Source organism: Plecotus auritus (assembly GCF_963455305.1).
Source record: "Plecotus auritus genome assembly, chromosome: 1".
In the NCBI taxonomy this organism is placed as follows: domain Eukaryota; kingdom Metazoa; phylum Chordata; class Mammalia; order Chiroptera; family Vespertilionidae; genus Plecotus; species Plecotus auritus.
Genome location: NC_137770.1, coordinates 45,418,334 through 45,430,078, shown reverse-complemented (window position 1 = coordinate 45,430,078; position 11,745 = coordinate 45,418,334).

The following is an 11,745-nucleotide window of genomic DNA, read 5'->3' as shown; positions in this document are numbered from 1 at the left end:
CAGGCAGGCAGAGGGGTTAGGGGAGATCAGGTAGGCAGATGGCCCCTCGCTGGGCTGGCCCTGCCCCCAAGCAAACATTAGGGGCAATCAGGCAGGCAGACAGAGTGGTTAGGAGTGATCAGGTAGGTAAACCAGCGGTTAGGGGTGATCAGGTAGGCAGGCCAGCAGTTAGGGGTGATCAAGTAGACAGGCAAGTGGTTAGGGGAGATCAGGTAGGCAGACAGTCCCTTGCAGGGCTGGCCCCACACCCAAGCAAGCAGTTAGGGGCAATTGGGCAGGCAGGCAGAGTGGTTAGGGGTGATCAGGTAGGGCAGACCAGTGGTTAGAGGTGATCAGTTAGGCAGACCAGCAGTTAGGGGTGATCAGGTAGGCAGATCAGCAGTTAGGGCTGATCAGGTAGGCTGGCAAGTGGTTAGGGGAGATCAGGTGGGCAGACAGCCCCTTGTAGGGCTGGCCCTGCACCCAAGCAAGTGGTTAGGGGCAATCAGGCAGGCAGGCAGAGGGGTTAGGGGTGATCAGGTAGGCAGATGGCCCCTTGCAGGGCTGGCCCTGCCCCCCAGCAAAGAAAGAGGGAGGCCCAGGCCAGCCAAGCCATTGCACCCCAGCCTGTTGCCTGCAGATGGAGTCCACTGGTGGCAGGGGAGGGGGTGCAGCGCTGCACAGGTGGCAAGCAGTGGCAGCGGTGAGGGTGGGGCCAGCTGCCTGCAGCCTGGGGAAGGAAAGCCCCGATAGGCCCTGATCTCAGGCCAGGCCTAGGGACCCTACCTGAGGGGTCCCGGATTGTGAGAGGGTGCAGGCCAGGCTGAGGGACTGCGCCCGCCTCCCCCCCCCCCCCCCGCCCCCCGAGTGCATGAATTTTCATGCACCAGGCCTCTAGTTTTTTTTTTTTTAAATAAATCTTTATTCAGATTATTACAATTATTTCTCCTTTTTCCCCCCATAGCTCCCCTCCACCCATTTCCCACCCCACTTTCTGCCCTTACCTCCCCCCCACTGACCTCATCCATAGGTGTATGATTTTTGTCCATTCTCTTCATGAACCCCCCATGTCCCTTTCCCCCTGAGAATTATCAGTCCACTCCCTTTCTATGCCCCTGATTCTATTATATTCACCAGATTATTCTGTTCCTCAGGTTTTTAATTCACTTGATTTTTAGGTTCGCTTGTTGATAGATATGTATTTGTTGTTCATAATTTTTTCTCTTTACTTTTTTCTTCTTCCTCTTCTTTAAGAATACCTTTCAGCATTTCATATAATACTGGTTTGGTGGTGATGAACTCCTTCAGCTTTTTCTTATCTGTGAAGCTCTTTATTTGCCCTTCAATTCTGAATGATAGCTTTGCTGGGTAGAGTAATCTTGGTTGTAGGTTCTTGCTATTCATCACATTGAAAATTTCTTGCCACTCCCGTCTGGCCTGCATAGTTTCTGTTGAGAAGTCAGCTGACAGTCGTATAGGTGCTTCCTTGTAGGTAATTAACTGTTTTTCTCTTGCTGCTTTTAATATTCTCTCTTTGTCTTTTGCTCTTGGCATTTTAATTATGATGTGTCTTGGTGTGGTCCTCTTTGGATTCCTTTTGTTTGGGGTTCTGTGGGCTTCCTGGACTTGTAAGTCTATTTCTTTCACCAGGTGGGGGAAGTTTTCGGTCATTATTTCTTCAAATAGGTTTTCAGTATCTTGCTCTCTCTCTTCTTCTGGCACCCCCATAATTCTGATGTTGGTACGCTTGAAGTTGTCCCAGAGTCTTCTAACATTATCTTCAACTTTTTGGATTTTTTTTTTTTGCTTTTTGCTTTTTCGGTTGAGTGTTTTTTGCTTCTTTGTATTTCAATTCTTTGACTTGATTCTTGGGTTCCTCTATTCTGTTTCTGGGTCTCTGTATAATATTTTTTATTTCAGTCAGTGTATGTTTAATTTCTAGTTGGTCCTTTTTCATATCTTCGAGGGTCTCGTTATATTTATCAGCCTTTTCTAGGATATTCTTAAAAAGTCTTATAACCGTGGTTTTGAATTCTATATCCAGTCGTTTGTTTTCCTCCATTTCTTTCGTTTGTGATCTGATTCTTTGACCCCGCATTTTCACTGATTCTCTGAGTTGGTAAGGTAGATATTTGTGCTAGGTTTCCAATATGGCCCAGTGGGTCTGCTTCCCCAGTTAACCTGAGGTGGACACTCTTGGTGCACCCCTTTGTGGACTGTGTGTACAGCCTTGTTGTAATTAAGTCTTTATTGTTGTTGGTATCACTGGGAAGAATTGACCTCTGGGCCAGTTGGCTGTAAGGATCAGCTGTGTCTATGCTGGGAAAAGTTCGGTGCTGGAGACAGCCTTATAGGATTAGACTTGCCAAATTGCAATAGCCTCTGTGCTCAGCTTGGATGGGGTGGAGTCTCAGTTTTGGCTTCCTGTCAGCCTTGCCCTTGCGCGCATGTGCGCTTTCAGTCCTCCGCCTTCCCCAGCTCGAGTCTCCGCCTGAGAGTCCAGACTCCCCCCACAAGAGCGTGGGTCCCCAGGGGCTCGCCTGGAACTGGGGTTCACTGCAGTCAGAACTGGGGCTGAGTGCCGTCAGGAGCCTCTGACTCCCTTCCACTAGGGAAAGCCTGTGGCAACCTCCGCAGCCTTTGTGCGCACTGGCCCGCGTGCGCCTTCAGACTTCTGCCTTTCCCAGCTCGAGTCTCCGCCCGAGAGTCCAGACTCCCCCCGTAAGAGCGCAGGCCTCTAGTCTTAAAAATAAAAAGATATGGACCTTTACATTCTTATGCTAGATTCGGAACACACAGAAGTTGGGTCTGCTAGTGGCTTGGACTCCCCAGTGAACCATCTGAGTTTACAGTGGCAGAGTACTGGACCTCTACACTGCTCACTGGGGTCTGTCACAGGTTTTCAAGCTCCCATGGCATGTCTGCAAAGTGGTGAGACAGGCCCACGTGAAGTCAGTGTGCCCCGGGGAGCTGGAGTCACGGGGAAAGAAGTCAGGCCATGCCCATTGCTGGGCTAAGGTACATACAGGCTTGTCTAGAAGCTGTGGGTGGCTAGTTAAGGCTGAGGAGCTTCTTGGGTGAGAACTCACCCTAAGAGTAGGAAGAGTCTGTTGAATAGCTTGAGCCAGGAAGAAGCCCTCGTTGTCAGGGAAGCAGGAAGTCTGGTTGGGGCATGTACCTAGAAGTATGTGCTCCATTGGACAAAGAGGCCAGTCAGCGGAAAAAAAAGAATTTTCTTGCTTAGCTTTATAAAAAATGCTCAGATCCCAGAAACACTGTTTTATCTTTTAACATGAACAGGAGAGTCATCCTTGCATTTCATTTCCACACAGTTCAGGGAAGGGTCTGGGGCAGCTCAGTGGGCTGAGGTGCTGCCAGCCAGATTGCGGGCCTATGGAGACACCTTCTGGAGACTCCCAGAAGTACAGGACTTGGTATGTAGGGGCTGGAGGGTTGGAAAGGCCAGTAGGAGCAATACCAGTAACATTTGCTGGATTCATGAGATGTCCCCTGACTAAAAAACAAACCAAAAAAAAAAAAAAAGGCAAGGCTCCTAGGAACTAGAGAAGTAGGTATTATGTACATACTATTAGTCAGATTCTCAGATATATAGAAATTTACTAAAACAACCATAACTGTTTCTCTTTTGATGTGCAGGGTGGGGCAAAAGTAGGTTTACAGATGTGAGTATGCGAAATACAGAGTTTATTGTTGTATAATTTGTTAATATTGTATTATTTGCCACACGAACAAATGTAAACCCACTTTTGTCCCATCCTGTATAAGCTCTTTGAAAACCCCCCTCTTTGGGTAATATTTGTATAGCAGTAAAACATGCTTACAGACAGATATGTCTTAAGTCGGTATTGCAATGAATTTTTACAAATGAAGAACTTGTGTGCAACCCACCCAGACTGAGCTACAGACATTATGAGCAGCTGGAAGTCTGTCTGGTGCCCCTTCCCAGTCACTGTCCCATCCTGGAGGCAATCACTATCCTGGTTTCCAACACTGCACCTCACCTCTGGCTGCGTTAACCCTTGTGTAAATGGAATCGGATGGTACATCTCCATTTTGCTGGACTTCTTTTACTCAACATTACTTCTGTACGTTTCTTGTCAAACATCATATGTTTTCATTGTTGTATTGGATTCCATTATACGAATACAGCACAATTTTATTCAGAATAAATCCTGGGCATTTTGCTTTACTCTCCAACCTCCAAATCACTTAGTCTTGAGCATAGAGGCGCTTTTCGCTTAACACAGGTCCTAGTTCTATGAGTTAAGGGAGCTTCTCTAAAGACTTGGTGGGGTGTGTGTGTGGTGGTGGTAATAGAAGAGAAATAGCTCACAACACAGGAAGTATCTTGAAATCAGATACCAGGCATCCACTGTGCCCGAAGACTATTTGGCAAACACTGTCAGAGGGGGTTCCTTTCTGGCTGTTTCTTTCCTTGGGTCCTACTCTGATTCCATGCTCCTGGAGACCACCCTTTTAGAGTGTTTTTATCCACCTTTTTGTTCTCTTGAGACCCCCAGCTGCAATCTCTGGGCTGCCAGGAGGAAAAGGAAGTCCCTCACAATGAACAACAACAACAACAAAAACCAAAGAAACAAATAAACAAACCCCTGTGGCCACACCCCATTCACACAAAGAGGTAACACTCACGTTACTGCAACAGAATAGACAGCTCCACATTCTCTCAGTCAGCCTGCTAGGCTGGGCTGGGACCTTCCTTTCACGGAATCAGAGGTCCCTTTAAAGCATTTTAACAAAAGAAGAGGTGAGGGGGACAGAAAAAAAAGCAGTTTTCCCCCAAAGCAGTTGTCTATAGTGTTCTCTGTGCAGCAATGGCTGCAGTTAAAAAATCCTTACCTTCTAGCCATCCTGCTCCCAACTCCCACTCTCCGACTCCATTTACACTGCTTCATTGAGGAAAATAATTTTTGTCTTCAGCAATATTAGCAAAACACCCTTAGCATGGCTGGCCTCTGAAGGTCTTCCCTCCTCAGCCCTCATGTGCCCGCACCCCTCTGCCTACAGTGGTGTGTGTCCTGAGAGGCATGGTCCTGAATGAGTACAACAAGAGGGGGTGGGTGCCCTCTTGGCTGCAGCAGGCATAGTTCACTGGGTATTATTCTGTGCAGACCCTGCATTTCTGAGCTGAGTGCTGATGGGGTGGGGTGACCCAAGCTTCTTTTTCTCTCCCTTCAAGGGGATCATGCTGCTCTGCCCCAGAGGGTGGAGTCTGTTTATTTCAACAAGTTCCCTTTGCCTCTTGGCCACAATTACATTGTGCAGTTCAGCTTTCTTTATGTTGACATTGGTGGTCTAGATTCTTCGTAGGCACTGTCAAATAATGGTTAGGCTTTCCCATGCTGTTGAAACTTGTATTTTAAGAAGCTTGTATGGATGCCCGGCCGGGTTGGCTCAGTGGTTGAGCATTGACCCATGAACCAGGAGGTCAGAGTTCGATTCCTGGTCAGGGCACATGCCCGGGTGGTGGGCTCCATCCCCACTGGGGGCATGCAGGAGGCAGCCAATCGATGATTCTCTCTCATCATTGATGTTTTTATTTCTCTCTCCCTTGCCCTTCCTCTCTGAAATCAATAATTTTTTTTTTAAAAGAAGCTTATATGGATATCTTAGTGGGGAGTTGTAAGAAACTGTACTAGAGATTTTTACTCTAATATAGCAAAAACCCGGAAATTGAAGACTGGAAAATTTGATTAATGAGGGAAATGGAAAAGGGATTGAGCTGAGTATGGCTCCTGAGGCATGGGGCATGTTGTAGCAATTGGAAGCTTTCAGTGCCTTGGATACTGTATTCTGGGTGAGAAGTGGTGGACACGGAAAGGAAAGTGAGAGGGCGCCAAAGAGACCCCATATTTACTTTGGGGTTTCGCCTGGAGTTGGGACTCTGTTCTCTGTCCTTGAGGATTCGCGATGGGCAATGAAACTTAGAGAAAAGAGCCTCTTTACCACAGCTTGGTGCTGCTCCAAGAGGGCTAAGGTCAAGGGCCTGGACACAGTCCTTAAACATTTTTTTTTTTTTATTGTGGCAAGAGCACTTAACATCAGAGCTACTCTTTTGGAAAAAATTTAAGTGCATAATTCAGTATTGTTAACTGTAAGTACAATGCTGATAGCAGATCTCTAGAACTTACTCATCTTGCTTAGCTGACACTTTATTCTTAGCAATTTCCCAACACCCCGTCCCCAGCTTCTGGCAACCATCATTCCACCCTTTGATTCTATGTGTTTTATCACCCCCATGTTCATTGAAGAATTATTCACAATGGCCAAGCTGTGGACACAGCCTAAATGCCCATTTGTGGATGAATGGATAAAGAAAACCTGGCACATACACACAATGGAATATTCTTCAGCTTTAAAAAAGAAATAAACTCTATAATATGCAACAACATGGATGAATCTTGGGGACATTATACTAAATGAAGTAAACCAGTCACATAGGGCAAATACTGCATGATCCCACTTATATGAGGTATCTAAAATAGTCAAATACATGGACACAAACCATTTAAATTTATTCTAGGAAATGGGGAGAATGTTCTGGGCTGTGAACATTGCACAGCTCCTCTGTTGCCTGGGGCAGGATGCCTTAAGACAGAGGAAGGTGGAGTAGGTCACCGAACAACGGGTCGGTTGGAGTTTGGAGGGAGGTGGTGGTTCACGCTCCGGTCAAGCGTGCCCAGGCGTTGCACCTGTGCCCCGAGTTTCTTGGGAACGGCTGAAATAGCTTTTGTAACCTTTGGGTTGTCATTGTAACTGTCCTAACTCCCTCTTGTGGTTCCCGAGTATAAATTGCTATAACACCTGTGGTCTGCACTGCAGTTCGGCCTTTACCACCCACAGCGAAGTGCTGCAACTGTAGTCGCTGGCCAGCTTAATAAAAGCTCATACATTTTGATCTCTGTCTCTGGTGGTCGTCTCTTGCAGGTCGCCCCATAACAAGAAGACCTATTTCCCTCTACTTCCAGACCACTGCCTGATCTCAACTGACATCTTCTTCATGCCATGCATGCCACTCTGATGAACAGAGGAGCTGAGAGGCTTGACCAGTACCAGGTGCTAAAAGACGGTTGGTTTGCATCCATTTACTCGGAACAGCTTATGGGGAACAGTGGGCACATGGGGCAATATTGAAGAAGACACGGCCCCTGTCTTCAAAAACCTCATATTCGCATAAAGTACTTTTCTAACAAAACTTAAAACTTGCCAATTTTTAAAGTTTAGTTTTGGAGAACCAACAAAACACATAATTTTAAAATTGGACTTTTAGTTTGTTGCTCCAAATCCCAAATGGACAACTTTGAATGTAAAGGAGGAAGTTGCGCAGCCCTGGGGCTGGGGTGTGGGTGTGGATTAGTGCTGCTTTGCCCTTTGGAGAATAAAGCAGAATAGTTAGGAGTGAAGGATCCAGAACCAACATGTGGGAGTTCAAATCCCAACTCTGTCACTTACCAGCTATGTGACCTGAGGCAAATGACATACACCTGATGTTTAAAATGAGGGATGATAGTAATGCCACCTGACAGGGCTATTGTGTATATTAAATGAGTTAATAAAAGTGAAGTATTTAGAATAGCACAGGACGCACTGTGAGCCCTAAAGTAATAGTACGGTAGCAATTATTACTTGCCCTAAGAAACACTGGTGTGAACTTTTAAAATTATTCAAAGCCAAAACCTTTTGTAAATCTTTTCCCCTCCACATGCACTCTGCAAACATTCTAGCAATGTGTAAATACTATGCTGACCACTTTCCATTGCAAAGATCAATAAGAGCTTAATTAACAGGAATCCCTATGAGGTGCTGCATCAGGCACTTCGCATATTTTCTAACTTGATCCTCACAATCATCCTCTCCTGTAAGTATTATTACTTCTGGTTTGTGACAAATTAAGGCTGATTAAGATTAGATTAACTTTTCTAAACTCGTATCTAATAAGTGGTTGACCTGGGCTGGGAACCTGGTTTTTCTGACTCGGAAGTCCAGACATTCAGATCAGCAATACCCCAAGAATGATTTTTTTTTCTTTCTTATCAGCTGTGTGGATCTTTCTGCCATGCAAAAAAAAATTCCCGGTTCAGTTTTGCGTAACATAGAGGCAGTAATTTCTTGTGTTTATTGCTTGGAAAAGATGTATTAGGTAATATTGGCTGTGGCCCCAGTTTCGACTGGGTGGTAGAAGCTCTGTTGTTTTTTGAGCTAAATCCGTTGTGAGCATTTGATATTCTGAGACATAAAGTCAATACTGAAGAGAATTTCCTCCTTCACTGTGTATTCTCTGCATAGATTGAATTTGAGCCTCCTTGCTTCCTGCCATTTCTAAAACATTTGCTTTTGTAAAACGAAGAACACATCCCAGCAATTAAAGGCACAGACGTAAGCAGCACTCATTCATTCAAAGCATGACAGAGAGAGAAGCTGTCACTTTGCTCAGTTTGCTGCCAGCACCCATGCCCGCTTTTCTGACAGCAGTCAGAGCGGATGCAGTGGTTGGGGTTCTAAGCCATGATGTCCTGTCCTCCCTTCACTAAAGGCAGACACAGGACCCAGGCAAAATCAGACCCTGTATTTCTGGAGTCAAATCTTGAGCAGAGACAAAAAGATGAGAAAGAGGGGGAGCTTTTGTGAGGTGGATGGGGGAACGGTGGTGGCAGATTGGTGTTTGGAGAAGGCTGACTATGTATCCGTTCCTGCCCCTCGGTTCCCGGAGCTGCCCAGGTTCCCATCATTCTGAGCTAGCCTGTACCATTCCAGTGCCATCCTTCTGTGCCATTAGGTCAGCTAGAGTCAGGTTTGGGTTTCTGGTAACCAAAGTCTCCTAATGGGAGTACTTGGCTTGCGGAGCCCTCGTGGTTTGGCCCTGCCCATCTGCCCACATTATCTGGCCCCCTCTCCTCTCTCTTCCTACCTGTCGGCTGCACTGATTCTCGGTAGTTCCTTGGACACAACCAGCTTGTTACTGCTTCCAGGTTTTTACCCCTGGCCCTTCAGCCTGTCACCTCCTCAGAGAGGCAATTGCTGACCACCTCAGAACTTTCTATCTCATTAGCCTGTTTGATTTCCGCTATTTATTACTATTTGAAATTATCTTGAGCTTCCTTTCTTCCTCCTTCCCCTCTCTTCCCCTCCCTACCTCCCTCCCTTCTTTCCTTCCTTCCTTCCTTCCTTCCTTCCTTCCTTCCTTCCTTCCTTTCTTCTTTCCTTCCTTCCTTCCTTTCTTTCTTTGCATTTCCCTATTAGAATATCAGGTCTAAGAAGGTAGAGACCTTGTCTATTTTGCTCATTGCTCCCCCTGGTAGTTATAACTGTTTAATACTTAATATTTACTGACTGAATGAGTGTGGTGTATATGGTACATCCTATGTGTAGCAATCACAATGTCCTGTAACCAAGTGGTTAAGAGCCCAAATCCTAGGGTGAGGCTGTTTGAGTTCAAATCCTGGCTCTAACACTTGCCTGCAGTGTGACCTTGGGCAAGTTACTTAACCCTTTCGTGCTTCAGTTTTCTCATTTCTAAAATGCTAATAATAAAAATGCATAAGCCACATGAGGATTAAGTGAAATGATTCACTTAAAGCCCTTTGTACATTGCATGGAATACAATAAGATTCACTATATGGCTACTAATATTATTAGAGTATTTCTCAATGCTAAGATGCCTTTGTCAGAGATTAAAAAATGCACAACTGACTTAATATTGGCTCTTTTGAAAAAAAGCAAACAAATACAACATTAAATGTACACAACTTTTTAAAAACCTGGTTTTTAATAGAGTACATTCATTCCCACAAATGTGTGGTATTTGCTTCTTCAGAGTGACCAGCACAACTGAGGTCTAAAATGCTCATCAAATGTGGCCATAGACAGTTACACGTGATGTGATAACACCTGCTCACGATCTGGACCTTGTTAGCAGATTTGTGATGCTGAAGAATACTGGTAATTTAAACACAGATCAGAGAATACTGTGGGTTGTATGGGGGTTTTTGTTTGTTTGTATTTCCCTTTTGGCTACTTGGTTTGTATCATTGCTTTTAATTGAATTGTAGGTATAAGGTATAAGTAAAGGTAGCTGGAAACTTTTAACAGATTTGGACATCTGAGTGGTAGTTCTTGACATGTCAGTTGGTACCAACAAATAAAAATCTGTGATCTTGAGAAGGCTAACCCCTATTTTGTAAAACTACTGTTTGGAATTCTCTGCTATTTTTTAGACAGCCTCTTATTCTATAAAAATAACTTTGCTTTCCAGCCTGCTTTAGCCTGCTTGAATAATGAGGAAGATAAACTTAGCTGTCTGACCTTGTAGGCCAGAGACTAGATACGCCCATACTCTCATGCCATGCCAGATGTATTTTTTAATTGGATAGAATGGTGTTGTTTTCAAGGCCAGCAGTGAGATAACCACTGAGCTTACATAGGGCTGTTTCTTTAATAAAAAGGAAAGTTCTGCTTGTAGATTTTGCTTAGAATTTGAATTCATTTTTCTCTGGGCCCACGGCGAATAAAGTGTGACTCCCAACTCTCTGAGCATTGCTTGATTTATTCCGGTTTCCTGTAACAATCTGTTTTCAGAATTTTGGCAATTGCAACTTTCTTCAGTTGTATTATCCAGTGTATGAGTATTAATTTTGCACATATCCAAATTTAAAAAAAAAATCTATCTTGTATTATAGTGGAATCTTTTAAAAGACGTTTTAAGTGACAATCATGTGAATTTAAATTGATCAGCTACCAATGCAAATAACTCACAGAAGTAGCAGACTGATGAACTGATGCCCCCCACCCCTGCATCCTATTAATTTCCCAAATGTACAGGCAGTAACCACCGCCTGACTACATGCCACCCACTCAGTCCTTACGTCTGCATTCTCACCCTTGGCTGCAGGTTGAAATCACCGTGGGAACTTAAAAAATTCCGCATTCTCAGGCTGCATCCCAGACCAATGAAACTAGTAGCCTGGTAGCAGTAATTTTAAAGTTCTCCGGATGATTTCCATATGCAGTACAGACCGAGAACCATCACTTTGCTAGTAGCTGAGGCGTTTCTTCTGACACACCTAAGATGTATTTTCATTGCAGAGCTGTTAAAGTGTGAACTACAAAAATCAAAACGCAAAATAGCCCGGCCGGGTAGCTCAGTTGGTTGAACGTTGTCCTGTACACCAAAATGGTTGTGGATTTGATTCCTGGTCAGGGCATATATACCCGGGTTTTGGGTTCAATTCCAGCCCAGGTGTGTATAGGAGGCAACAGATGGATATTTCTCTCAAAACAATGTTTCTCTCTCTCTCTCTCTCTCTCTCTCTCTCTCTCTTTCTCTCTTTCCCTCCCTCTCTCTCTCAAATCAATAAAAATACCCTCTTTTATAGTGTCTTTGAAAGTTTCTACTGGGAATATGCCCCAGTGATGATTAGGTTTCCTTTAGTTACTGCCACACACCTGCAAGAGCATTTAGGATGCAGCCTGAGACTTCTAAAGCAAAGAAGCACCTGTGAAATGCATTGGACATCATTGCACTGAGTCTGCCCTTGAAAGAGTCCCGTTCTCTCCTGTTTCCTTTGAGGCCCTGCTTTGACATCCCCACTGCCCCTGGACTGGCCTCAGTGTTTCATCTGATCCCCTGAGAGTCTCTGTCCATTCCCCAGGCATGGAGAGCAGATGCTCAATTCTCTTAACACCAAGTGTCCCCTCAACTTGGTGATGGACAACTGGTTTCACACAGTA